The sequence below is a fragment of the Macaca mulatta genome, chromosome 3, assembly GCF_049350105.2.
Source record: "Macaca mulatta isolate MMU2019108-1 chromosome 3, T2T-MMU8v2.0, whole genome shotgun sequence".
In the NCBI taxonomy this organism is placed as follows: Eukaryota; Metazoa; Chordata; class Mammalia; order Primates; family Cercopithecidae; genus Macaca; species Macaca mulatta.
In genome coordinates, this window is record NC_133408.1 from 91,577,901 (window position 1) to 91,605,225 (window position 27,325).

A 27,325-nucleotide genomic window follows, 5' to 3' on the forward strand; every position below is an offset into this window, starting at 1 on the left:
TGTGTTGTTTGGGCTATGTCTTTCAGGCCATCATGTCTCCATCTCATGGCTTTTAGAAGATTCAAAGTCTAGCTCAGAGAAATATTCATCCCTACTTTTGGCAATGTTTAAAACCTGATGGAAGGTTTTATGCAGTTTTCTTATGAACCAGGAATTCAAACAAAAATAGTAAAAATTTAGAGGCTCTGAAACATATATTTGTTTTAATAAATAGATATAGAGCTGTTTACCCCACCAAAAAATACGTTTTTAAAAATTACCCCAAGATATTTATAAAACTTTGTCAAAATTGACTAAAAAGACAAACAAATTCAAGGGTAGAAATTCTATAGGTCTCATTCTCTGATTCTTCCATTCATTCATTCATTCATTCATTCATTCATTCAATATTTAATGAGAGCCTATTATTTGCCAAGCAATATGCTAGGTGCTGGTTATAGAGTCAGAATGTATGAAAATTAAAAAAAAATTATGGTAAACAGAAGAAAAACCCTCATGTTTTTGAGTTTGGAAGGAACTCAAAAACTATTTCTCCCTAAATAACTCTGGAATCAAGAATAAATCAAAAGTGCAATTATAAGTTACTTAGACAATATTAATGATAATTATGCCACATTCTAGTGAAAATTGTACTTGGGGGAAATTCATAGCATTTAATACATTATTAAAGAAGTAAGATTTAGAATAAATAAATGTAGTGCTTCTGTTAAGTTTCTTTAGCTGCCAAAAAACAACAACAACAACAACAACAACAACAACTAAAAAGCTGATTCTGGAATGTATTCAAAGGATTCTCCAGCCCTCCGTGAGCTATCCATTGGGAGACTCCAATTTTTCCATTGGAATATGTCACAGAATCAAAGAGGAAAGAAAGGGAAGTCAGAACTAAACGTTAGGAACTCATGGACCTTTCCTTCAAGATGCTGAAACTAGGATGCCGCAGTTACAACTGCCATCCATCCCTGAATGTCTCCACACCAGATTCAGCTTCCCAGGAGAGAATGTCTGACTGAATTATCTCAGGTGATCTATCCAAGGTGAGCCAGGATCCCATTGTTGGGGGCCCAGTGGAATCACAGGTGGCAGAGGAAAGAACAGTTTCCTAAAGAAGAGGACGCTGGACCAAAAAAAAAAATGAGAAATGTCCATGGCACTAATCATTCAATTCCAGATGCTAGAAAAACATGACAAATTAAACCATAGGACAGTAAACACAAAGAATTAACAAACAAAAGTAGCTAATGTCCAGTAGAAACTCTTCCTACCACAATCAGGAGCAGTTAACTGAAAAATTCAAAGAAAGCCAGGAGTCATACAAATTAACATATGCTTTATTTGAACCGACAACATAAACGTGCAGTCATTCCTCAACCTTTTATGGCAGTCTTTTCTTTACATGGGGCCCACTGATTGGAATGCACCATCATCTTTTTCACATAAACCATTCCCATAATGCATCTTCTATAACTGTTATTTTCCATTTCTTTAAAGTGAGAAGAGAAATAAACAACCCCTTGAGAAGTAATATGAAAACTAAATCCTAGTGTCTTGAAGCTTTTCCCCATATGTTAGTCATTCATTCACTTATTTATTTTGAGATGGAGTCTCACTATATTGCCCAGTCTGGTCTCAAGCTCCTGAGTTCAAGTGATCTTCCATCCTTAGCATCCTGGGTAGCTGGGATGACAGGTATGCACCTGGCTTCTTTCCTGATTCTGACAGTTGCCTCTTCCACATCTAACTCAACAGCAATATTTAAGCAATTTTTTAAAAAATGAAGACTTTCCAAAATATTCAACCTAGTTTTCTAGGAAACAACTTTTTCTAAATTCATATTCATTGGTTAATATAATATGTAAGTAGATTATATAATTGCAATAACATTCACAACTGGCATAAACAGTTTTCAGATAATCCCACTCAGCTGGGGAGAGAGGGAGAGGTACCTATGAAAAACTTAAGTCATAATTGTGAACATTTTAGATACATCAGCTCAGGTGGTACATTTTACGATGAGTGAAAAAATTTGATAAATGCAGTGAGTCAGTGGATATTGGATTAAGAGAGCTTCTACTGTATTGATAAAACCACTACTCATTTCTCTTAATCCCTCCCACTCCCATACCCTGATTCTAAAGGCGACAAATCTGCAAATTTTACCTCCTATCTCCATTCCCTCAAAAAAGAAATAAACAAATACATTAGGAATGAGAAAGAAACCATTAACTGCAGACATGGCATGTAATTAAAAACATGGCGAAAGAATTTAGATAAAGTGATATGCCAGTGAATTTCAAAATATGAATTAAATTGTTTTCTAGAAAAAATATAGATTCCAAGAAAAGGTAGAAAACTCGCATGGAACAGTAACCAGTAGAGAAACTGAAAAAACAAACAACAAGGTAATTGAACTACATCTATCCCAAAGTCCAGATAATTTTATAGGAAATTTCTTTTTTTTCTTTTTCTGGTTTTTTTTTTTTTTTTTTTTGAGACAGAGTCTTGCTCTTGTCACCCACACTGGAGTGCAGTAGTATGATCTCTGCTCACTGCAACCTCCGCCTTCTGGGTTCAAGCAATTCTCGTGCCTCAGCCTCTCAAGCAGCTAGAATTACGGGCATGAGCCACCACGCCCAGCTAATTTTTTAATATTTTTGGTAGAAATGGGGTTTCACCATGTTGGCCAGGCTGGTTTTGAATTCCTGACCTCAGGTGATCTGTCCACCTCAGCTTCCCAAAGTGTTGGCATTACAGGTGTGAGCCACTGTGCCCAGCAATTTTATAGGAAATTTCTATCAAATCTTCAAAATACAGATAGTCTAGTTTTATTTAAATCATTTCAAAAAATAGAAAGAATTAAACTCTATAAATTCTTTTTATAAGGAAAATATAATCTCTATACCAAACCCTGAGAAAAAATAATACCAAAAAAAAAAAAAAGATCAATCTTAGGATTATAGGTATAAATATTGTTAATACAATATTAGCAAACTGAACCCAGCAGGGTATAATAGAATTTGGTATAATAGAATAATATACCATGAGCAAGCAAAATTAGCTGTGAAATGCAAGGATGGTTTAACAATAGAAAATCTCTCTTGGCCGGGCGCGGTGGCTCAAGCCTGTAATCCCAGCACTTTGGGAGGCCGAGACGGGCGGATCACGAGGTCAGGAGATCGAGACCATCCTGGCTGACACGGTGAAACCCCGTCTCTACTTTAAAAAATACAAAAAACTAGCCGGGCGAGGTGGCGGCGCCTGTAGTCCCAGCTACTCGGGAGGCTGAGGCAGGAGAATGGCGTGAACCCGGGAGGCGGAGCTTGCAGTGAGCTGAGATCCGGCCACTGCACTCCAGCCTGGGCGGCAGAGCGAGACTCCGTCTCAAAAAAAAAAAAAAGAAAAAAGAAAATCTCTCTGTTACCCACACATCAATTAGGGTTTCCCTGTTTCTCAGGAATCTGGACTCCAGTCCTGAGTTACGGAGCAACATAAAGCAGTTCTTGTAAATCCCAGGCCTTATTTCTTTGGGCTTCTGCCTCCTCACTGTCTCTCGCCAGCCATCTAGGGCTGGTCACATAACAAACTGTAAGCCTTTTCTTTTTTTCTTCTCCTTTTTCCACAAAAAAAAAAATCAATTTCCTTATTTATTTTTTGAATGTTCTGAAATTTATTTTACATGGTTACTTTACTAAAAATATAAACATATCACAAATGAGGAATCCTGTTGAGGGGTTTCTGACCCCATGGTGATGTTCTTCCTCCAACTTCATCACCTTCTAAGTCCAGTACTCTCCAGAGATGACCCTTCCTTCATCTGGAAAATGTAGTCCTGATTCCAGCTCCCACTTCCCCTCTGATTCCTTCTCACCTACTCATCCCCCATACCACTCTGGAATTTATCTGAAAAAATATATTCTCATCAGAAATCATTAATGTAATTATCACATTAACTTAACGAAGGAGGGGGCAAAAACAAAATCACCCTATTAGATACCCAGAGCCATTTGATAAAATTCAGCTTTCATTCTTGAGTTTTAAAATAAAACAATCTTGTCGAAGATCATGAAGATTTATTTCTTAATATGATAAACAAATACCTAGATCAAATACTTGGCATTATGCTTAATAGTAAAACAGTAGAGCAAGTAATCAGGAATGAAACACAGGTGCCCATCATCACCTGCATCTATCAGGCAATCTTGTTCTGAGAGTGCTAAGATATGCAATTGAACAGAAAATTACATAAGAACTATAACTATTAGAGGCACTTTACCACTATTTTCAGGAAATATAATTTCCTCTTTGGAAAACATATGAGAATTGCCTGAAAAAAATATTAGAACTCATAGGAGACTTCAGTAAGATAGTTACAAATAATAAAAAAGTTATATAGCCTCCCTACAAATCAACTACACCATCATTATATAACAAAAAAGCTACACAATAACCACACAAACAGAATTCTGAAGATTAATTTTAATCAGAAATGTGTTAGACTTTTCTGAAGAAACTAATTTTTTTTCCTGAGAGGCGTAAAAGAAGAAAAATAAATGGCAAGGCTGCCCATGTCATGTTCTTAAAGAGGGAAACTTGTAAAGATTGCATAATTGTATTTCTACAACAAAGTAATATTTAAGTTAAAAATATGCAGTATGTACTTTTGTGCCATGCTTGTAAGAGTAGATGTGCACACATGCACACACACACACGCATGCACACACACACACACGCATGCACGCACACACACACCTGAAATTATATTCCTCCAAATCTCTAGTGTGATTACTCTAAATTGTGGCATTGTTGGCAATGTATCTATTTATTTAAAAATTCTTCACTGTATTTTTATTTTTAGGTTTCAGGACAGGACCATAGTTTACTAATGAAAAAAAGATACTTACATCATGGAGGGAAAAACTGAGTATTATTGAGTTATTCTAGATTTTCTCTTTTCATTAAAAATTAACTCAATGTAGCCTAGAGTTCCAGGTAAAGAGCTGGCATTGACTTCCTTTCTATATTTTTAATCTTTCTTTGGGCTATGTATTGCATAATTGTCCATCCGTTCATGATTTCTGAATTCAGTTATATTGCCTAACTTTGCCTCAATCTGCACTGGTTACTTGTGAGATAATGAAGGTAATAAAACATACAAACATGTGCTAAGCGATAGGGTAGCCTCTCTGGTAGTATCTTCCCATCTGCTGAGCCTGCCCCACCTTCATCTTGCAGCACTTGGTAGCAGCTGGGAATGCCTCAAAAAAACTGGGAGTCAAGACTCAATTCAACTTGTGCTGAGATGTCACGTGCTCTTACAGCGGTAGAAATACCACTTAGTACAGATGTGTGCTTGGTGAAGGGGGCAGGCAAGCAGAAGGAGGGGATTCCACTGCCCTCAGTTTCCATTCTCACCTACAATAAGACAGGCTCTTGGAAATGCACACAGGCACACTCAGCTGAATAAAGCCTTGCAGCTCAGAAGGAGCACCTGTGGCCTAATTCCCCACACCACAAAAAAGGTGCCCATGACTGTCCTGTGCAAAGTCCTGGCTGGGAAGCACAGATGTTCGGATCACAGTCACTGTGGACCAATGTGCAAAGTGCTTTGAGCATCAGACAGGCCAGGGGTCAAAGCTTGACTCCATTGCTGGCTCTATTGCCCTCAGCAAGTCATTCAACCTCCCCCGATGGGCTAGGTCCTCACTTAATGTCATCAATAGGTTCTTGGAAACTGTGATTTTAAGTGAAACAGCATATAACAAAATCAATTTTAGCACAGCCTGAGTTAGATAAACAGAAGTGAAGTTCCTATGGCGTATTTCTGGTCACAAAAATATCCCCAAACTTCTTAAGGACTCAAAACACTTCTAATATTAAACATTGAAATGATAGTGAGTAAAATGGACATCTAAGAAAGGTTCATAAAAACAAGTAAGATAATTATTTAAGCACATATTCCAGTTCAGAGTCTCAGGTGGCCGGAGCCTCTCCTGGCAGCTCAGGGCACCAGACAGGAACCAGCCACGGACCAGGCGCCATCCCATTGCAGGGTGCGCTCACACACATCCACACTTAGACTGGGACAACAGAGACACGTCAAAGTACCTGACATGCACATCTTTGGGATGCGGGAGGAAACCTGAGGCCCTGGAGAAAATCCACGTAGGCACGGGGAGAATGTGTCAACTTCATGTAGACATTGGCCCCGGCCAAGAATCAAATTTTGTTCTCATCAGTGTTATAACAAAATAATATTAAACAAAACCATTTTATTTGAGGCCTCTTGTACACTGATAAGCAAAACCAGATTTGCTCCTGGAGCTTAGGGTTCAGCAAGATCCCGCTTGTGAGAATGGGGCTACCTCGTAGTGCTATTATGAGATTTCAGATGGGGTTAACATCTGCAAAGCATGAATGTGAACTACAGCAGGGACTTCTCAATTGTTCTTTCTCTTCAACCCCCACCTCCACCTCCCTCATTGCCTCCCTTCCTTGCTCTTATCATTCACTCTATTGTTTAGTAGCTCCTCCAAATGAACCAAGACAGAAGATGGTAAAAGACAGCAAGCCCAAATTAGTAAAGCTTTCTGTGGCTAAGACTAAAGTACTGTGACACTGGGAGCTAACAGTCTACTAAAAACTCAGCTAAGGAGTATCTACAGAGTCTACCTGGACATAAACACCCCTGCCCATCTGTAGTCACGTCCAAAGGTTGACACATTATGTGTTTTTGTCTGGTTAAAAGTTAGCTTATCTGTAAAGTCACGAGCTAAAAAATAACCAAGTCATCTAAATGTTTGGGCAAACTCTAATGAGAATGGAGCCTTCCAGAGAGCTGTGTTTGTCTTTGTTTTCTCCTGGTGTTTGACTTTGACACCGACTTCTAATCTCAGATGTCATATTAAGAAGAATACATACTAGGTTTATTTCAAATGCATGATAGGTGAGCTGACTAATGAAACTTGGCTTATTTCCCTGTACAGATAGTTCTTTTCCTGCTGAGCAATAATAACAATATGTAATGCGGTTTATTGTTATTCAACGTACTCAGCACCTCTCACTCAAATAAAGGCAGACTTCAAGGGCATTCATCTTTATGACAACCATGAAACATATCATATGTAAGATCCTGAGCTGTCTCAAAAGACCAACCTGAACAATTTCTCCAGTAAAATGATCACTGGAGAAAAACCATTGAGAAGTGAAGAGAGACTTTTCACCTGTTGAGCTATAGGCTGCTACGATGAGTTGCGTAGCTGATGACACCCTGCAAAATCACAGCCATAGTCATTCTAGAATTTGGAGTGAGAAGGGGGGTGGTGATATAATTCATGTTTTGCCATTGCAGAGAGGGTTCCAGGGCATCTCCAGGGCTGCAGGCTTGGCCCCTCGGGGAGTCAGGAGTCTCTTGCTGGATGGGCCCATCCTCCTGTCCCACACCCAGAGATAATGAGTTTATAGGTCTGAAACTTGAAGACCTGAGCATCAAGCTTTTTTTTTTTTTTTTTTTTTTTTTTTTTTTTTTTTGAGACGGAGTCTCACGCTGTTGCCCAGGCTGGAGTGCAGTGGCGCGATCTCGGCTCACTGCAAGCTCCGCCTCCCGGGTTCCCGCCATTCTCCTGCCTCAGCCTCCTGAGTAGCTGGGACTACAGGCGCCCGCCACCGCGCCCGGCTAATTTTTTGTATTTTTAGTAGAGACGGGGTTTCACTGTGGTCTCGATCTCCTGACCTTGTGATCCGCCCGCCTCGGCCTCCCAAAGTGCTGGGATTACAGGCTTGAGCCACCGCGCCCGGCCTCATCAAGCTTTTTAAACTCTCTGGGTGATCAGATGTACAGTCAGGGCTGAGAATCAGGGCTCCAGATCTCACTTTCTAAATGGGAAACCCACCTGGGCAGGACCCAGGCCTGGAGCTGTGGGATGCAGGAGGCCAGGCGTTGGTAACCTGCCAGCTCTCCCACATGGTGGGGAAGGAGGATTGGCCTGAGCCATTGTTACTCCCACAGCAGGTGGGTCTTCACACAGCTGTCCACATTCTAGGGAGGATTCTCCACCAGATGGTGGGACCTCCAGGCAGAAGCCAGTTGAAAAGAGAGTATTTTCTCCTGATTATAGACCTTCTGTTCTCTGACAGGAGGCAGTGTTAATCAACCCCCCAAAAGATTCTTCCTGACTCTCCCATTATATAACCTATGTTCACTGTGTGCTTGGGCCAAATATCATTGAACTTTAAGCTGGAAATGATGATCTCTCTGGTGATTTTCAAAGTTTCCCCCCGCCCCCAACAACTCCCCCAATGCCCAAACCAAAGCCTGTGTGAAATTCTAATCTCCATGAAAGGTAAACACAGAGGTGCTGGGATGACACTGGCAAGCAGGAGCCCAAGGACTCTCTTTGGGCCTGGTCCCACAATGACAGCCCCTGAGGAATCCCCTGAAACATAGATTGAAAACCATAGATCTGGTCCCATCATCTTCCAGGGTCTGAGAAGCTGCCTTGTCCAGGGGCATCTGCTAGTAAATAGAGTCACCTGGTCTAAACCCAGGTTCCCAACCTCAATAGCAGTTCTTGCTTAGCCAAAGGTCTCAGCTACACAGGTAAAGATGGGTGTCTCTGGAGTCTCCAGGAGATATCCAGAATGGAAGAAAAAGAGCCTAGAGGCCTTGTCCTCAGGACTCCCAGAATGCTGACCTGTCCCCTCTCTGTCCCTTGCCACTTATCCCAGCCAACATTATAAAACAGTACAGGGTACAGGAGGCTGGGCTTGGTGGCTGATGTCTGTAATCTCAGCACTTTGGGAGACCGAGGCTGGTGAATCACCTGAGGTCGGGAGTTCAAAACCAACCTGGCCAACATGGTGAAACCCCGTTTCTACTAAAAATACAAAAATTAGCTGGGCATGGTCAAGGACGCCTGTAATCCCAGCCACTTGGGAGGCTGAGGCAGGAGAATCACTTGAACCCGGGAAGTAGAGGTTGCAGTGAGCCGAGATCACGCCACTGTATTCCAGCCACGGCGACAGAGCAAGATTCCATCTCAAATAAAAATAAAAATTAAAAATAAAGCAAAACAAACAAACAAAAAAAAGTACAGAATTGGCCAGGAAGTTTTAAAGGGGAGGGAAGGGATGGGACCAACTCCCTAACTCACCTGAGCTTGTGCAGCTTCTCTGTGACAGAGGGGGGTGTCTTCAACGGTTGACACCCACCTCCTTTTCCTGAATCCCCCTCCTCAGTATGGCCACCTTCGTGCCTTCCCTGGGACCCACTGCCCTCTCCTGCAAGACTCAATCAGATTGCTTCTTCTCGGGTATTTCTTTGAACTCCCAACTGACCTCCCCGACTACCTTAAATGGCAATAATATTATTATTCCTAGAACTACTACTACTGCAGCTGCTGCTTTGACCACTGCCTTTATCCTGTGCAAAGCACTGTGCCAAGGCACCACATGCTTAACTTTCATGGTTCTCATCACCACCCTGGGTAACTGGGACCATTATTGGCTTCCTTGCCAAAGAAGGGACAGGTTTAGTGCTGGTATACATTTCCTATCACTGTTATAACAAATTACCTCTGATGTAATGTCTTAAGACACAAATTCATTAATTTATAATTCTGGAGGTCAAAAGTCTGCAATGGAACTCACCAGACTAGAATTAAGGTATTGACAGGGCTGCATCCCTTTCTGGAGGCTCCATGGGGAGACTCTGTGTCTGTATCATTTCCAGCTTTCTAGAGGCGGCCCACATTGCTTGGCTTGTGACCCCTTCCATCTTGAAACCAGAAATGGTGGGTTGAGTCCTCACATCACATCACTCTAGTCCTCAATTCTGTCTCCATCTCTCTCTTACAAGGAAATTTGGGATAACTTTGGGCCCACCTGGATAACCTGGGATACTCCCCCTACCTTAAGGTCAGCTGATTAGCAACCTTAATTTGATCTGCAATAAAAATTTCTCTCTGATATGTATGCAACATATTCACAGGTTCCAAGAATTAGAACATGGACATCTTTGATGGGGCAGGGCATTATTCTGCCTTGCTATAGAGATATTATGTAATTTGGAGCTAATAAATGGAGTTTGCTAGATTTGAATCTTGGTCTTTTTGATTCCAAAGCCTCTTCCATGAACTCCAATGCACACTGCTACCAGTAAAATTCTACCAACAACATCTCTTCCTAAGACCCTCTTCTGTGGCAGGCACCATCTTGGACACTGGTGGTTCATATATGAATAAGAATTAACCACGGCCCCAGACAATCTCACAAGCTTGTGGGGGAGAGAAGCTTGCAAATGTCAATAAATAACTATAATGGTAAGTGAGAAAGAAGTGTATGCAAACGCTGTGGGTGCACAGAGGAGTGAGTGATTAATTCCACAGGATTGGGAGGCAGTGTGGGATGGGGTTGGAGAGGATATTTGAAGTAGATCTGAAGGATAATTAATTCACTAGGCAAGGGAGGCGGTGAAGGATGCTCCATGCACAGAGAATGCTGAAAGAAGCTAAGCCATGTAATTGGTTGGATGTTTGTGGGAAAATGAATTCATTTTGTTGTGGCCAGACAGAATGTCTGAGGTGAAAAGATGGGAACTGAGGTTGGAATGGGTTCTGATATTGAAGGGTCTTAGAGGCCATGCTCATGTTCATTGTGGAGAAAACTGACCTCCATCAAAGGATTTTAAGAGAGAGAGGACCATGATCAAACCTCATTCTGGTAACATCTCAGAAGATAAATTTGTTGGCAGGTTGGAAGTGAGGGGGAAGAGGCTGAGGTCAACATCCAGGTGAAAGATCACAGGGGTCTGAGGAGGGCCATGACCATGGGAATGAAGAGCAAAAGGCAGATTGAGACTGTTCTGAGGAGAACTCAGTCGATATTTGTGGCTGTGTCATGGAAAAGGGTCATGGGGTGAGGGGTAGCAAGGGAAGTAGAATCAGGAATTCCCCACCAGCTGTCTAACTCCGGGCTACATGGTAGCCCCCTAAACTGAGGTAGAATTTCATCCAAGCCCACCCCATCATTCATTGCCAAGGATACCTGTAAACTCAGCATCACAGATTTCTGGAGGCAAATGCTTCTCTCTGGAGTTTGAACCTATTTACAAAATCATGCAGAAGAAATTGCTGACGGTTACCGATGTGATTCCAAATGCTGAAGTAAGATTGTGCATGCGTGTGTATACGTGCCTGTGTGTGTCTTGGGGGAGGTGTCCTTTCTCTAAAGCAACTCCTCACATCCCTGCCTGCAGAATGGGTTTCCCCTTTGCCCCACCACACAGGACCGCTGTGAGCAGAGATTCATCCTCCTGCCTCCTTTCCAAGCCACACCATTCCCTTCATCACTCCCTCCCACCCTGGCATCTCCCCAGCTCTCCAGGGGAAAGCTAGAACTACTATTCTAATGGCCAGTTTGGTCTTGTCAGGATCTGTTAAAAGAAACTAGGTCTTGGGTGTGTATGTGTTTGTGTGTATAGTTGGATGTATGCGCTTGTGTGTTTCTGCATGGGTCTGTGCATGTGAATCTAAATGTGTGTCTGTGTTACAGTTGCCAGTTTGGCAAATAAAAATACAGGGTGCACAATTTAATTTGAATTTCAGGTAAATTATCTCAGCAAATCATTCTTTTAGTATAAGTATGTCCATGTGTATTTATGCATGCCTATTTAGGGCTTATGTATATGAAAAAATTGCTCATTTTTTAACTGAAATTCACATGTATAACCCATGTGATTATGTGTGTGTGTTTTGTGTAAAAGCCTGTGTGGTTTTGTTTTTGCTCATGTGCTTGGGTGTTTGTGTGTATCTAAGTGCATGTCTGTGTATATAGGTATGTGGTTTTCTGTGTTTATGTGGGTCTGGGTTATAGGAATCCTAACAAGAGATTTGCCCAAGTCATCTAAGCCTGGAGAAAAACGTTATTCTCGGTTTACCAGAGAAAAAGCAGATTTTTTTCTGCAATTAATTAATTGTGACTTTGAACAAATGACTGCAAAGTGAGAAGGTTGAACTAGACTCATATTCATTTAGATATTTATTGATCATTCTAGGAGGAGAAAGTGCAAAGGCAAGTAATTCACAGAGGACTCATGGTCTAGAGAAAGGACATCAATACTACTGAGGAGGTTATGATGTAGTAAATGCCACCATAAACGTGTATGGCGACATCCCCACAACTGTGGCGATACCTTCCATTTCTTTGTGTCTGTGACGCCAGCCCTGCAGTGAAGGCAGGCAGATATTTCAGTATGATGCTTTTATCACTTTGAATCTTTAAATTATGATTATTGGTAGAAGCATGCGTGCAGCTCTGATAAACACAGATCGCCCAGGCATCAGCTGCGGGTAGCATTGCTCCATCCATCAAATGTGTTTGTTTTCAATAGTAGCAGTGCCCATGGAAGCCAGGAAATGTCACTGGCTTCAGATGTCACTTAAACATCTGAAGCATTTCTCATCACCCTTCCTGTCACCGGTAGCAGCGTACCTTGCAGCGTTAGAGGGCTGCCTGCTTCCCCTGGGGGAATCTCAGCTCCCTTCAGAGTCCATGCCTGACGTTTATGCTTCTCCCTAACTTTGACACTGGTTTTGCTCATCCAATATTTTCAGGCTCTGTCTTTCAAAATAAAATTAGCTGGCTAAGTGAGATACTGGCCATTCTGGCTTGAAATCTGTCTCAAGCAAGCTTTCACACCCCTACAGAAAGCTGCCTTAATATAATAATTGAGAAATTATGTAGGAGTTTTTGAATCCGATGATATATGGTTAGAATACAGGCCAAGCTGTTATCACAAAGAGACCTCAGGAGTTGCAACAAGATAAGTTTGTTTTTCACTTACCTGGTAGTCTGAGCTCAAGCTGTCCTGGCTGCTCTGGCAATCCCAGAGGGACAAGGAGCCCAATTCCTTCTGGCTTGATGCTTAGCTGCCCTGCTCTCATCAGTACAGCCCATCCCAGCAAGCAGAAAGAGGGAGAGGGGAGGCAGCACAAATTCATTTCCTTTCAAAGGCAAGCCTGGACATTGCATGCATCACCTCTGGCTACAGACACAGGTGAGGATGTGGCTGCACCAAGCTTCAAAAGAGGCCAGAATGTGGTCTTCCTCTGAACTACCATAGGGCCTATTGCTATGGAGGAAAGAAGAGTGGGATGGGGGCAACTGGCAATCTCTGTTCAAAGAGCATTGGTATCAAAATATTCAAGAGCTCTCTGGACAAATAGCCCTCAGAATACACTTGTCTGTAGCTGGAGGTGCAAGAACAACCTTAACTGAGTGCTCGCTGCGTTACAGACGATGTGAGAATCAGTCAGTGTCTTATATTACTTGATCCTAATAGGCAAAGTGCCTGAGGGGTGAAGTGACTTGCCCAATGGGCGCGTAGGTGCCACAGGAGGCACTTGGACCCAAGGTCTTTCCCACACACCACTCTGCCTCCTCTAATCTGCTGGTGATGGAATGACTCTCTTGGACGTGTGCTGGGTTTTCAGGTGCCAACTCAGCATTACCACCAGCCCTGTCTAGGTCTCCTCTGCACTTCAGAAGCAAAGCAGAAACTACAATTCCCAGAATGCCATTCCCAGGAGGACTCATGTGCCAGCCCCATTGAGGCACCTATCAGAGGCCTTTATCCTGCATTGGTGGCTTTATCCAGCCCCCAGTGCAGAGGGAGCTTCACAGCAGCTTTCCACAGGCTTCTGAGATCCCCTGGCTTTAGTGTTTCAGGCTGAGATCTTGGTAGGTGGCTTCTAGGCCCTTTGCACCCTGGGCTCTTCCTATAATACATAGGCTCCCCCTACCTGGACCACTCAGACTGAACATCACAGACCCAGAAGGTAAGATCACGAGATAGTGCAGAGGTCTTTCTGTCTGGCAGAAAGAGCACTCAAATTGAAACTGGGTGAACTGACATTCTCACCCACCAGGCTGGCCCTTGACCACATCACTTAAGTGGTATGAACATCAACATTTTTCACTCATCAAATGTGAATAACAATATCTACAAAATTATGAGGGCCAGGCACAGTGGCTCACTCCTGTAAATCCCAGCACTTTGGAACATCAAGGCAGGCAGATCGCTCAAGCCCAGGAGCTTGAGATCGGCCTGGGCAACCTGGTGAAATCCCATCTCTACAAAAAAGAATACAAAAAATTAGCCGGGCATGAAGACATGCACTTGTAGTCCCACCTATTTGGGAGGCTGAAGTGGGAAGATCGCCTGAGCCCAGGAGGTCAAGGCTGCTGTGAGTTGTGATCAAGCCACTGCACTCCAGCCCCGGGAACAGAGTGAGACCTTGTCTCAAAAAAATAAAAACAAAAAATTCATTGGGAAGGTCACATGAGATACCATATTTAACAACAATTAGGACAACAAGAAAGTAGGGTGCTGCTGTTATTAGTTTTGCTAATAATAATAGCCAAGCATTTTATAGGCATCATTGCATTCAATCCTAAAACAACTCTGGTTATACCATTTCTATTTTACAAATAGGAAAACTGAGAAACAGAGAACTGAATTAACTTGCAGATGATCACACAGCTAGTTCTTGACAGAGCCAGAAGCTGAACCCGTTCTCTGTAGTTTCAGTGCTCACACTCTTAACCACTATAGATGTGTTTCATGTTGATACTGACACGTTTCAACTAGCTTGTTTATTTTCACCTTCCTCCTCAGCAGCTTACCACAATTGCCAAGTATAAAGACTAGCAAGGAGAAGAAATGATGAGCAGCAAGATGTATGAAATAACCTCTTAATAATGTCAAGAACCCAACATAAAAGTGGTCTATCTGGCAGAGTGCCTCATCCCTGAGTAATTTCAAGAAAAAGCTCAAGGACAACTTACTCTCAACTTGGGGCACCTATGCCCTGCAGGAGACATTTGGAAATGTCTGCAAACATTGTCACAACTGGTGGGGTGGGCATAGGGGTCCAAAGTGCTACTGATATCTAGTAGGTAAAGGTTCGAATGCCCCTAAATAGCCTACAATGCACAGGACTATACCCCCCGCTCAACAAAGAATTATCTGGCCTAAAATGTCAATAGCATCACTGTTGAGAAGGCCTGCTTTAGAAGGTGTTGTGGGATTTCCTGTGCCTAATATGGATCATGTGGAACATTTTCTGTGTTGTCCAATGTGATAGTCACTTGCCACCTGTGACTATTTAATTTTAAATAAATTAACATTAAATAAAATAAGAAATTTAATTCTTCAGTTGAACTAGCCACATTTTAAGTGCCCAATGGCCAGCTGTGGCTAATGGCCACCATATTGGACAGCAGAGAGTCATGGAACATTTCCATCATCTCAGAAAGGTCTTTTGGCCAATACTACTGCAAGATCGTCTCCTGGTCTGAAACTGTATTAACTATCTCAAGCTGTATGTAGTTCCTCGCATGTTATAAAAAACCAAATATTAAACCGTGATTTTTTTAAAACAGATAAAATAGGGCATATTTATTAAACCATAAGAAATGGTCTTCTAAATTAGAATGCTTCGAATATAGTTGATGACATCTCCTTGTTAAGACACTGCTTTATTTGTTTATAGATCATTAAAACTGGGAAGAGGATGGGAACTTAAACCTAGAGTTGGCAAAGGCACTATCAATTGATGTTCAAGAAAAGGACTTGAGGGAGGCAGTTCTAAAATTGTAATCTAAACCAAAAGTTGTAGAATTTTTTAGTTTAAAATAGGATTTGCCTAATCTATTTTGGTTTTGAGTTGTATAATTCTTTTTAGGGGCCACAAATGTCTTGGAGAATCTGGTGAAATGTGCTGATCCACATCAACATGCAGATACACAGAGAGACCATTTTCTTTTCTTTTCTTTTCTTTTCTTTTCTTTTTTCTTTTCTTTTTTTTTCTTTTTTTTTTTTTTTTTTTTTTTTTTTTGTTGAGAGGAGATGGAATTTCACTCTATCTCCCAGGCTGGAGTGAACTGGCACAATCTCGGCTCACTGCAACCCCCGCCTCCTGTGTTCAAGCGATTCTCCTGCCTCAGACTCCCGAGTAGCTGGGATTATAGGCACCTGCCACCATGCTCGGTTAATTTTTGTATTTTTAGTAGAGATGCGATTTCACCATGTTGGCCAGCCTGGTCTCGAATTCCTGACATCAGGTGATCCACCCGCTTCAACCTCTCAAAGTGCTAGGATTGCAGGCTTGAGCCACTGTGCCCTGACTACACAGACTATTTTCTATACAAGTTAATGTGATTCTTGGCTTCCTAAAGCCCCCTCTGTGTTCCAGTTGATCCCTAGACACTACCCTCACTTCACAGATGAGGTAATTGAGTGACTGAATGAATCAAGAGAAACGAGGAGTTAAGTGACTTGTCCACAGTTTCCACAGCAGCAGGACCTCAAGCAGAGGCAGATGCTCCAATTCTCAAGCCTTATCCATTCATTAAGAAATATTAGTTTATATAAAGTAGTAAAGGAACTAATCTAGCGTGTGCTATAAGATACACTTGTACTGTTTGAAATCCTTCTGCTTGCCTTCTATGACAGGAGAGGATGGGGCAGTACTTAAAAAGAAAAGGAAAGGCCTTCAAAGTTGCCAGAGGGTAGAATAGGGAACTACACACTCATTGTCCACTCCACAGACGGAGTTATGAAGCTCTGAACTAAGAACCATGTTCTATGATTTCTGATCTAGAATTTTTTTTTTTAGCAGAATGCTGCTTCTTTGATGATACTCCATTGCCTTTCTCCAGACACCACATTCTCAGTAATAATATGAACTCCTCACCTGATTCTATAGCCTCTATCCTTCTTATTAAGGCTTCGAGAAGCGCAGTTTGTGAATTTGCCTTTGAATAGCTCATTAAGTTATTTGCTTTTGTTCATGACTCCTGTCTCTTCTCCTGTATTCTGCTTCCTTATTTGTGCTTTTTCTTTAAAGCCAACAAAAAGCCTAGAAAACTCCCCTATGCAAAATTCCAAATTAAACTGTGCTTTTACCCGTACACTTAATTATAAGAAGTCGTGCCTGCTCTATACTTACGGCTTTTCACAATGTGCCATTATGTAGAACAGCAAGCAGAAGCAAAAAGTAGTGAACTTCATTGGCAATCTAATCCGCACAGAGCTATTCCTATTGAAATGCTGTAAATAGAAATAATATTCAAGAGAAAGAATCTGCCTCTAAGGCTGTGCCCAACAGATCTACTTACAAATCCCAAACAAAGCCTGTCGAGTCAAGTATACTTAGCCCAGTGTCTGGAACATAGCAATCCTTTTTAAAATATTTGTTGAGTGAATAAACTGATTATTTTCATTTTTCCTCTCACCATTCATTCTCTGCTCTCCACCTTCCTCTGCCCACTTCTGTCCCGACCCTTGGGGCTCCTTATTCAGCTCTCCTGCTGGGTGGCTTTGCACTGACTACAGGCCATTGGAGGTTGGAAGGTGGAAGGAGAGACACATGAGGTTTCTCTTCCCATTTCCTCTCCTCCATGTTGCTCTGGCATGGCTGTGCCCTCCACAGCTACAGCTTCCATGGGTGGCCCTGCCTCCACAGCCCCACCTCTCCCTGAGTTCCAGGAATATTATTTCCTCCTCTTTTCCCTTTAGGTTGAAGGAGTTCAGGAAACATCACCCTGAAATGTGCTGCTTGGTGTGCTGGTTAGTTCCCACTGGGGGCACTTGGGGAACAGCAAGTATAGGGAAGGGCTTTCTCTGAACTTCCTTCGGAAGGAGTTCAGTTGTCATGACCTCCCTCCCTGGGGAACACAGGAGAGACCTGAGGTTGACATCATGCTCAGACAGACTGTCATCGCTTCCTCTGAGGGCTGCTCAGAGACGACTCTTATTACCCGAGAGCGGTTTCGTCTGCAGAACAAGACACCCTCTACCACCACACATTTCCTTCCTCACCCTCCCCTGCCCTGTGTGCTGCTAAGCCCCAGAAGCCCCACATCCCTATTCCTTCTGTAGCTCAGGAGGCTACACAGACGTCAATCATCTGACCCATCTTTCAGTCTCATATTTTGTGAAACTCCAGGCATATGTACACAATTAAAATGGTTTTTTTCTCCTGTTAATTGGCCTTATATCAATGTAATTCATAGCCTAGCCAAAGAACCTAGGACGGTAGAGGAAAGCCATTTATGGCTCCCCTACGGGGTCTAAGCCTGTTAACAGCTTCCTACGTTGCTAGTTCCTAGATGTCTTCACATCCTTTTGGTTCCTTCAACCCCACCTGCATCTCAATAAATCATCCATTCATTAAACTCTTTCATTGAACTAGATTAGTTAAATTTTGATTTTTGCCAGTATCCTGACTGATACAGTGAATAACTGAAATAGATATATAAATGAAAAGACTTGAAAACCGACTTTAAAGTAATTTTGAATATATTGTTTTTAACATTAAGGAATAAAGCCATAAACATAAAAATTATTTCTCAAAATAATAAAATCTCAATTATTAGTTTTACCTAAATATAAGTTATAATATGTGAAAGTATACATTTATTTTTATATTATATATGCCAGGGGCCAGGGGCATGTAATATAATTGGGAAAATTATTCTAAGTGTCAAGAAAAAAAACACTACTAAGCACACTAATAAATGATGTCTGTCAATTAGCTCGTATATGCATTCTAGAGTAGAAGTTTGCCACATGCATATGTGTATATGTTTTGCAAAACAGTCGTCATCAGTCATAAAAGTGATAGATGTTTCCTGGTATATCATCTGGGGTCCAACTTCTCACAAAAGCAAAAAGCTTTTTACACCATAACTATGTGGTTTTAGGAAGGTGGGCCCCAAGGTGAGGGGTCAACATAGGTATGTTCTGCTTTCAAATTACAGGTAGAAGCCATTTAGAGACACCTCATAATCAAAAGAACTAGTCCTCAATCCAGAACCAAGACTTGAATTACTGGAGTTTAGAAGTGTTGAAAACTAGAGTTTGAGCCAGGTGCAGTGGCTCACACTTGTAATCCCAGCACTTTGGGAGGCCAAGGCGGGTGGATCACGAGGTCAGGAGTTTGAGACCAGCCTGGCCAAAATAGTGAAACCCCGTCTCTACTAAAAATACAAAAAGTTAGCCAGACATGGTGGCAGGCACCTATAATCCCAGCTACTGAAGAGGCTGAGGCAGAAGAATTGCTTGAATCCAGGAGTCAGAGGTTGCAGTGAGCCACGATCATGCTATTGCACTCCAGCCCAGGTGACAGTGCAAGACTCCATCAAAAAAAAACAAAAACAAAAACAAAAACCAGAAAGGAAAAGAAAAAAAGCTAGAGTTCTCACCAGAGTTTGTGTGACAGAGGCTTGAGCCATTATCCCAGTGCTGAATGAATGCTCTCTCTGCCATCTCACAGACACACTCTCCCTAGCATGGCAGCACGTGCTAGTTTTTACCTTCGCTTTCTCTCATGATAATACATAACATCTTTCTTATTTTAAAAGTAAGAGATGTCCAACATAGACAAATACTACAGAGTTAAAAATAAGCAAAAGAAAAATAAAACCTAAAATGACCCATCATCTTTCTATATTGAGATAACCAGTTCTAGCAGTTTGGTATCTCTCCTTGAATAGGCAAACGATTAATGGCAGACTAAGGGAAGAGATGATAAGTGGATATATCCCAGCAAGAACTTAATCAAGTGTACATATTTTATAACTTGCTGTTTCACTTAACAATATGCTTTAATCCCTCTCCAGGTTATGGCGTGCCCTTCTACAGCATCATTTTTATAACTGAAAAATATTTTATTGTATGATTTTGTTATTTATTTACCCAATTCCCTATTGTTGTATTATTGGAAATTTAGATTCTGTCCAATATTCTGCAATTTAAATGTTGCAGTAAAAGATATCTTTATAGTTGCTTGCTTTTCCAAAGGCAGGGTTATTGGAATTACCTAGATTTTTTTAGTGCAATGGCAAAGAGCTTTGCTCATTCTGCTTACATCTAAGGGTATGGCTGTGATTATAGAAAAGTACAATGGTCATAGTATCTGCTGAGTCCTAAGGGATAAGGACCTGCATATTGAATCCAGAGCCCCTGCTGGAGCCCAAGTTCTCCTTCTACCCAAACCCTTTCCCCACATACTGCAATATCAGACTGATAATCTCGGATAATTAGTTAATATTTTATTCAATATTGCTTCTTCTTAAGGAATACTAAACAACAAAATGAGAGGAGGCATACATTCCTTTCTAATTCTTTCATATACTTACACCTACACACTACATAAATGGCTTTTTAAGACATGTAATGCATTTCATAAAAATATATAAAAATGCATATGCATATGGATATGTATCTGTACTGGATAGCTCATGCCATCTTCAATGTTCCTGTCCAAAAAATTCATAGGTCACTGTGTGTTTGTTGGTTCAGATCCAGAGCTCAAATCCATCTTTGGTCAGCAAAGACAGATTACTTCTGCTGCTGGTAAGGACAGAGTAAGATCCTACCAGACTGAGCCTCGTGGAAATACAAATTGTAAGCTTTGGACATAATACAAGCAGCATCTTGAAGACATTTGAGAGTGAGAGGAGCAGGCAGACCCAGGAGTGGGGTGGTCCATGCTCAGAGGAGGGAAGTTATAGGGACAGCTTTTCACTTACACCCAAGTGTAGTCAGAGCGGCCTGCAGGGTGGCAGGGCATTGGTGGAAAAATATGAAAAATATCACAATCTCTCTGGCCTGTGGAAGGGAAAGCTGAATCCAGGGCCACCATGGCTGCTGGGAAGAGAAAGGGAATGCAGGAAGGGAAAGAGTCTGAGGGAGGATTTCCAACTTGTCTGCTCTCAGCTCTGGCTGACCCCTAAGCCACACATACAGAGTGTAGACTAAAAGCTCAAATGATCACAAAATATTTTAGTCGAGTCAAAAGTAACCACCCAAAATAAACAGTTTGCAGTTAAATTTTTTTTTTCCTAATTGAGGCTAAATAATGGAACATAGAATCTCCATTACTTTATATTCATAACGTCCAGGATACAATGGAAAATTATCTAAGTTACAAGTGAACAAAAAGATGGAACATATTTTCACGAGAGAAGAAATATCAACTGAGACCAACCCTGAAATTATTTATATATTGTAATCAGCAGACAAATGTTATGAAGCAGTTATTTATAATTATGCTCAGTGGTGAAAAAAATATGTTAGCAATGAACGACAAGATAGAAAGTCTAGGCAGAGAAATAGAAAAGGTCAAAAGAATCAAATAAAAATTCTAGAACTGAAAAATATGATGTCTGAAATAAAAACTTCACTGGATGAGTTAACAGCAAAATGGAGAGTACAAAGGTTAGAGCAAATGTGCAGAAAAGAACATAGCCCATGTTGTGAAATCTGTCAACCTCAGTTCCCTCTCGAGACAAAGCAACTTTTGTAAAAGTGATTTACCAAAATCTAAGTGTAGTTATTACTAGAATCTTGGCAAATATTGTAGTGTGAACTTGTTTCTATTCATTCTTCCTCAAGGCTATATTGCTTTTCCATGTATCTCTTCTTCCACAAATGAAGTTCCATTATCTCTAAAGTCCCCTTCCTTTTCTTGTATACGTATTTAATTATGCCTGTCTCCCTTACTTGATAGTGAGGTCTGTGAGGGAGTGTGAAGGAAGAGAGAAAATCAGCATTTGAGTACCTGTGATGAAGCAAACACTGCACTAGGAAATTCTCATCCTGTGCGTCTTTTGGGTGTGCAGGAAACAAGTCCGATTTGTACAGGAACCAAGTCAGATTCAGTGCTTGGTATATTGCCTGGTTTTGTAGCTTTTAGGCAAACACAACCTGCTTCTTTCTTCTTTCAAACTGATGCATTTTGTTGCAGGTATGCATATTTACATTTTCAAAATCATATGTTAACCAACTTGATACCAAAAGATAAAGTCTGAAATGAACAGGCTATTGATGTAATACAAAAGACACAGTGAAGTTGCTAAAGTGAAATTAGAATGTAGATGCCTACAAGCTCTCCAGGGAAATGCTGTAGACAACTATATGGAATTCTGTGAGTTAAAAAATCAGATAAGAGGGCCACCAGCAGAGGAACAAACGCAAGTCAGAGAGGGCTCATCATTAACATGATTTAGTGCAGAATCCACTTTGGGGGAAAACACTTGGGGGATAAAAGGAGGAAAGAAAGGAAACCAATTGACATCATTCCAATGTATCTTTTTATGGCTATTAATTCGGGTTGTACCTGAAGGGAATTCATTACATTAATTAATACTCCGGCTCAACTCATATTGTAATCTTCGCTTGCGCTTAAATTTGTCAATCCCAGGAAACGTACTAACCCTTTAGGTTTGGTTTATGTTCTGCATCTAGTCCTGACTTCTCCAACCAAAGTAAACCCTTAGATCATCGATGGGCATCACTGCCCCTGGTTTACTGTCTTCCACCTTTATGCTGGTGTTTGACCCCTTCTTGGTATTTTCTCTAAGTCTCTCAACTGAAGGCAGAAGTGCTGCTCTGTTTATGGCTCTGGGTCCGTGTCCTGTTGTTGAATTGATTTCCTCCCTTGGGCTTAGACTTTCATTCTCTCCCTCTTCCAAAGTACTTTTCTTCAGTAATTACTCCCTGCTCTCATTTTTCTCCAACCCTTCCCTCCACACTTCTCCCATTCTAATCTTCAATTCTCTCCATTCTGCCCAACACTCCTCATGCCAAGCTGACCAATGAGCTCCTATTGCCGAATGATGGATGGGTTTTCCGTTCTTATTTTGCTTGACTTATTTGGCATTTAACAATTGAGCACATCCTCATTTTTAAAACCCTCTCTTACATTTGCTTCCACAAATTGCTGTCTCCTGGTTTTCCCCCTCTTGCTCCAAAGCACACTCTTAGTTTTTTGCATGGAGTGCTTCTCCCCCATACCGCTGCCTTCCATATGTCTGTTCCACAGAGTTCCATCTCTGGGCCTTTGATCACTTGGTCCTCTCTCTTTAGGAAATATTCGCTCTTAGCTTTCCAATGACAACTCACATGCCGGGCACTGTCACATCTGTATCCTCAGGGCAGACGATTCTCTTGAGCTCCAAAGAGTAAATCTAATTGCCTCATTTTATTTCTCCTCTGCCCAAACTTATTTCTCCACTTATATTTGATATCTTGGTGAATGCCACCTCCATTCACTCTTTTGCTCAGAAATTTTAGAATCACCCATATTTCTTCTGTCTACCCTAATCCCCATACTAAGTCAATCATCAAGTCCTGTAGATTCCCAAAATAGTTCTCAATCTTATCTACTCCTTTCTATCATTTCTTTTCCAGAGGCTGCATGACTGCAAAATGTTTCTTAGGTGGATTTCCCGCTTCTTAGTCTTGCCCTTTGTCGCATATACAGTCCCTGCTTGTTTGCTAGAATATGCATGTTTGAAATTAAGTCTGTCACCACTTAATGATGCTGTCCCATTAAGAGACAGATTCAGGAAAAAGTTAGATTCTGTTACATGGCCATTGATTGTCCTCCTAATCCAGCCCTGCCTTCCTCTCATGCTGGGGCAGACTCTTTGTTGGCCCCATATCTAGTCCACTCTTGATTCTCTCCTGGCATTGTCCAGCTAACAACTGCATTTCCCATAAGGTAAAGTGTGGCCTTACATGATGAAGTTTGCACCTTACTTGCTTGGAAGAAAATTGCTTGCCCCAGACTTCTTCACTTTCTATGCCCTTAAGCTGGAACACAAATGGCCATGGCCCATCCCTACCTACAAAGGTAGAGGAACAACATGGCTCCTGAACATCATCATACAGCAAAGCTACCTGCCAGCTTAGGCCTGCTGAATGGCTGCATGAGAGGGAAATAAAAAGCTATCTTATTTGGGCCACTGTATTTTGGGGTCTTTTAATACTCTGCTCCAGCCTTTGCCCTAAATAGTAAACCTGCTTTTTCATTATGCCTTTGTTGTTCCCTTCTCCAGTTGGACTCTATGTCCCATCCATACCAGACAAGTTGCATTCTCCAAATGCTGTGTACCCTCTTGTCCTTCATGTTTATGCATGTGCTATTCCCTCTGCCTAGAGTGTGTTCCCATTTTTCTCTGCCTGAATAAATCCTATTCATGCCTTAGGACTCCACTGAGGCATCAACTTCCATTTGAATCATTTTCTAACATATCCCTCCACCAACAGCACACACATACACTCCTCTCTGCTCCCACAGCATCCTCACAAAGTCCTGTGATCACTGGTTTACCTGTGTGTCTTCCCTTTGTGAGCATCTTGATGGCAAGAGCTATCTTTTATCTCTGACATACAGTTGGGGTTCAACAAATGTGTAACAAGTGAAGACTCAGAGAAGCTCTTGATGTTCCAAGTTTCCCTACAGGAAGTCTGTGTGTATCTGTGAATATGTGTATGAGTGTCTGGGATGTAGCCATCTTAACTGAAGCACAAGCACCAGGAGCCTAAAGAGCCAGAGCTGCATGTGTAGCCAGCATCTTTAGAGAGTACTAAGTGGCCAAGCTGGGGTTAGGGGTTCAAATGCCAAGTCCAAGGACCAGGAACTAGACAGAAACTAGAAAGGGAAGGAGTAGGGTAACCAGGACAGTTTTGTGGTAGGCAGAATAATGGCCCAGTACAGATGTCCATGTCCTAATCCTGGAAACCTTTGGGCAAGTTAGGCTATGGGGCAGAGAACATTAATGGTGCAGATGAAATTAAGGTTACTAATCAGCTGACCTTAAAATAAAAAGATTATGCTGGGTTATCCCAGTAGCCCCAGCGCAATCACAAGGATTGCACTGTGACAGAAGTGGAAGGTGGAGAAATAAGCTTGGGCAGAAGATGAAGACAGAAGATGGAGAAGCAGAGAGAAGGCAGTGTGAAAAGGACTCAGCCTGACATTGCTGGCTTTAATGATGGAAGGAGTGGAAGGAGGCCACAAGCCAACGAATGGGGCATCTTCTTGAAGCTAGAAAAGGTAAGGAAATGGATTCTTCCCAGCACCTCCAGAAATGGACATAGCTAACCTCTTAATGTTAGCCCAGTGAAATCCATTTTGGACTTCCGGCCTCTGAACGTAAGATAATAAATGTGTGTTTTCTAAGCCATGAGATTCATGATCACATGATGCAGCAGCAATAGGAAGCCAGTGGCAGTATTATCAACTGAACACACTTGGAAAAGTTAGTGAATGTCCCTAAACTTCAGCCTCCCCCTATAATATACAAATAAAAGTCACTCCCTGGTGGTGAGGATTAAAGTAGATCATTGATATAAAAAGGTTGGCAAAGTGTTTGACACGTAATGAGTGTTCCATAAAGGGTTGTTATCCTTAGTAATAATATCATCATCAGAATCATCATTACTGTTATTGTTTACTTATTTGCCTGGTACATCTGGGGTAGAGAGGAAGAAAGAGACAGACAAAGAGAGAAAGTAAAATAATAAAAGCCTGCTTTGGAAACCTGCAGGCATATTTGGTTTTAGCGCTTTTGCAATGTGTCTTCTCAACTCACAGAGTGTCTTTCATTTCCTTTTGCTTTCTCTCTCTTGGTTTAGGTAGAAAGATCTATTTTAAATTTAGTCATTTCAAAGTCTCCTTGGCATCGCATAAATGTCGCACCATTAAATATATATTCAATGGGTGCTCAAGCAGGCTGACTTCCTCGCCAAGAAATGAAGCACTGGAGGTGGGCAGGTGAGGCACGACAGACACCACACCTGCCCGTAGACTCTGCTGTTCTTACCTATGAGGATTACATTTTCTGAGCTCCAAATGAGGATGTGTGGTCTGACAAGCATTTTTTCTCCTGCATTTTAATTTGTTTGTCTGAAAAGGCTGTCACAGACATTAAATTAAATCTCATGAAATTCAGTGAATAAGCTTTACTGTGAAGAGTAAAACTCATGCAAAAATTCAGAAAAAAAATTATCAGTTTTTATAATATTTAAATTTGAATTACTTGCTACTGTCTAGAGTGCAAGGTTTGGTTGACACAATGGTGAGCTTTTGCTTTGCTTTGCATTTCTCTGGTCAGGTGGTCCCTTCTTCAACTGTTTTCCTCTGAGGCAAGCTTTCTCCATTCAAATCAGAACCCCACCTTCCCATTGAAGAAACAGGTATGTGATGCTGAGCTTGGCCAGTGATTAGTCCCATGAATGGCACATAATCCATATGGCATGAATTTCCTACAGACAGATGAAAAACATGACTTTCTCTCCTCTTGAATAGCAAGTAGTGGAGATGTGCATAGAACCTGTTGCCTGCCACACTTGCTACCACAAAAAGGAAATGCATCTGCAGGAAGTGAAGGAGGCCAGAAACCAGAAGGAAGCAGGGCTGAGAAGTGGAGAGGAGGAAAAAAAAACCCTAATGACACTTTTGAGCCCTCAACCCCAGCTTCACCTGGCATCACTCACTGCCTCATCCTGCTCGGCACATGAGCTGATAAATCTTTTTTGAGTGGAATTTCTGTCACTTGAAATGGAAAAACGGAAAGAGCCCTGGCTAATACACAGAGTCATTGCAAAAATATTGTCAAAAGGAGACCTTGGAAGAAACAAGCCCAGAGGTGAGGAAAACAGGCACAGGAAGAGGGAAGAGTGGACAGAGCAGGCAGGACCCCAGGGTTAATGTTCCAGCTTTGCCCTTACCGACAGCAGGGCCATTAGTGATGCTGCAGCATTTTAGTCTGATGGTCTTCAGAGGGGAAGACTGTGCTCCTGCCGCCATACAGAACATGGGGAGCTGTGGGAGGCTCACCTGGGATAGTAAATGTGAGCACTCTTTGTATTAAAAATGTTAAGTGCTTACAGATGGCATTTATTACATGGAAAGCAGCACATTTTAAAAAGACTATGATGGAAACACAGACTAGAAATGAAAAGGTAGGATTTAAGTAGCTGAAATCTTAAGAGAGGAATATGGAAATCAGTTAATGATTAGATCTCCTTTAAAGAATCTAAAGGGCAGACTTTCTGCTGAATGTCAGTGGCTTGAGTAAAAATACATGCAAAATAAAACATGGAAAAACTAGAAAACAATTATGAGACTGTGTATCTGATAGGAATGGGAAGAGAGAAAAGAGAGGGAAACCAACATTTTGCAAGGTGTCTGCTATATCTGAGACCCCAGGTATCATATATACTATCTCACTTCATCCATGAAGCAACACTACAAGAGTCAGGTATTACTGTCCTTATCGTATGTTTGAGGAAAGTAAGTCTCAGAGCTTACATTCAAGCTCAGGTCTTATAATTCTATAAGCAAATCACTAGACTACACCAATGCCCAGATAATACATTTGAAACTAGAGTTTGGGGGTTAGATAGAGATATGCTTAGTTTGCTTTCCAGATTATAAGAACCAATCAGTCAATATTTTAAAGAAGGCTAGAG

The 27,325-nt window shown here is 41.5% G+C and overlaps 1 long non-coding RNA gene across 1 annotated transcript in view; it reads right to left on the reverse strand.

Moving 5' to 3' along the window:
• LOC114676935 (uncharacterized) overlaps positions 1–27,325 on the reverse strand; it is a 74,265-nt gene that overhangs the window by 13,755 nt on the left and 33,185 nt on the right. The window lies entirely within an intron of this gene.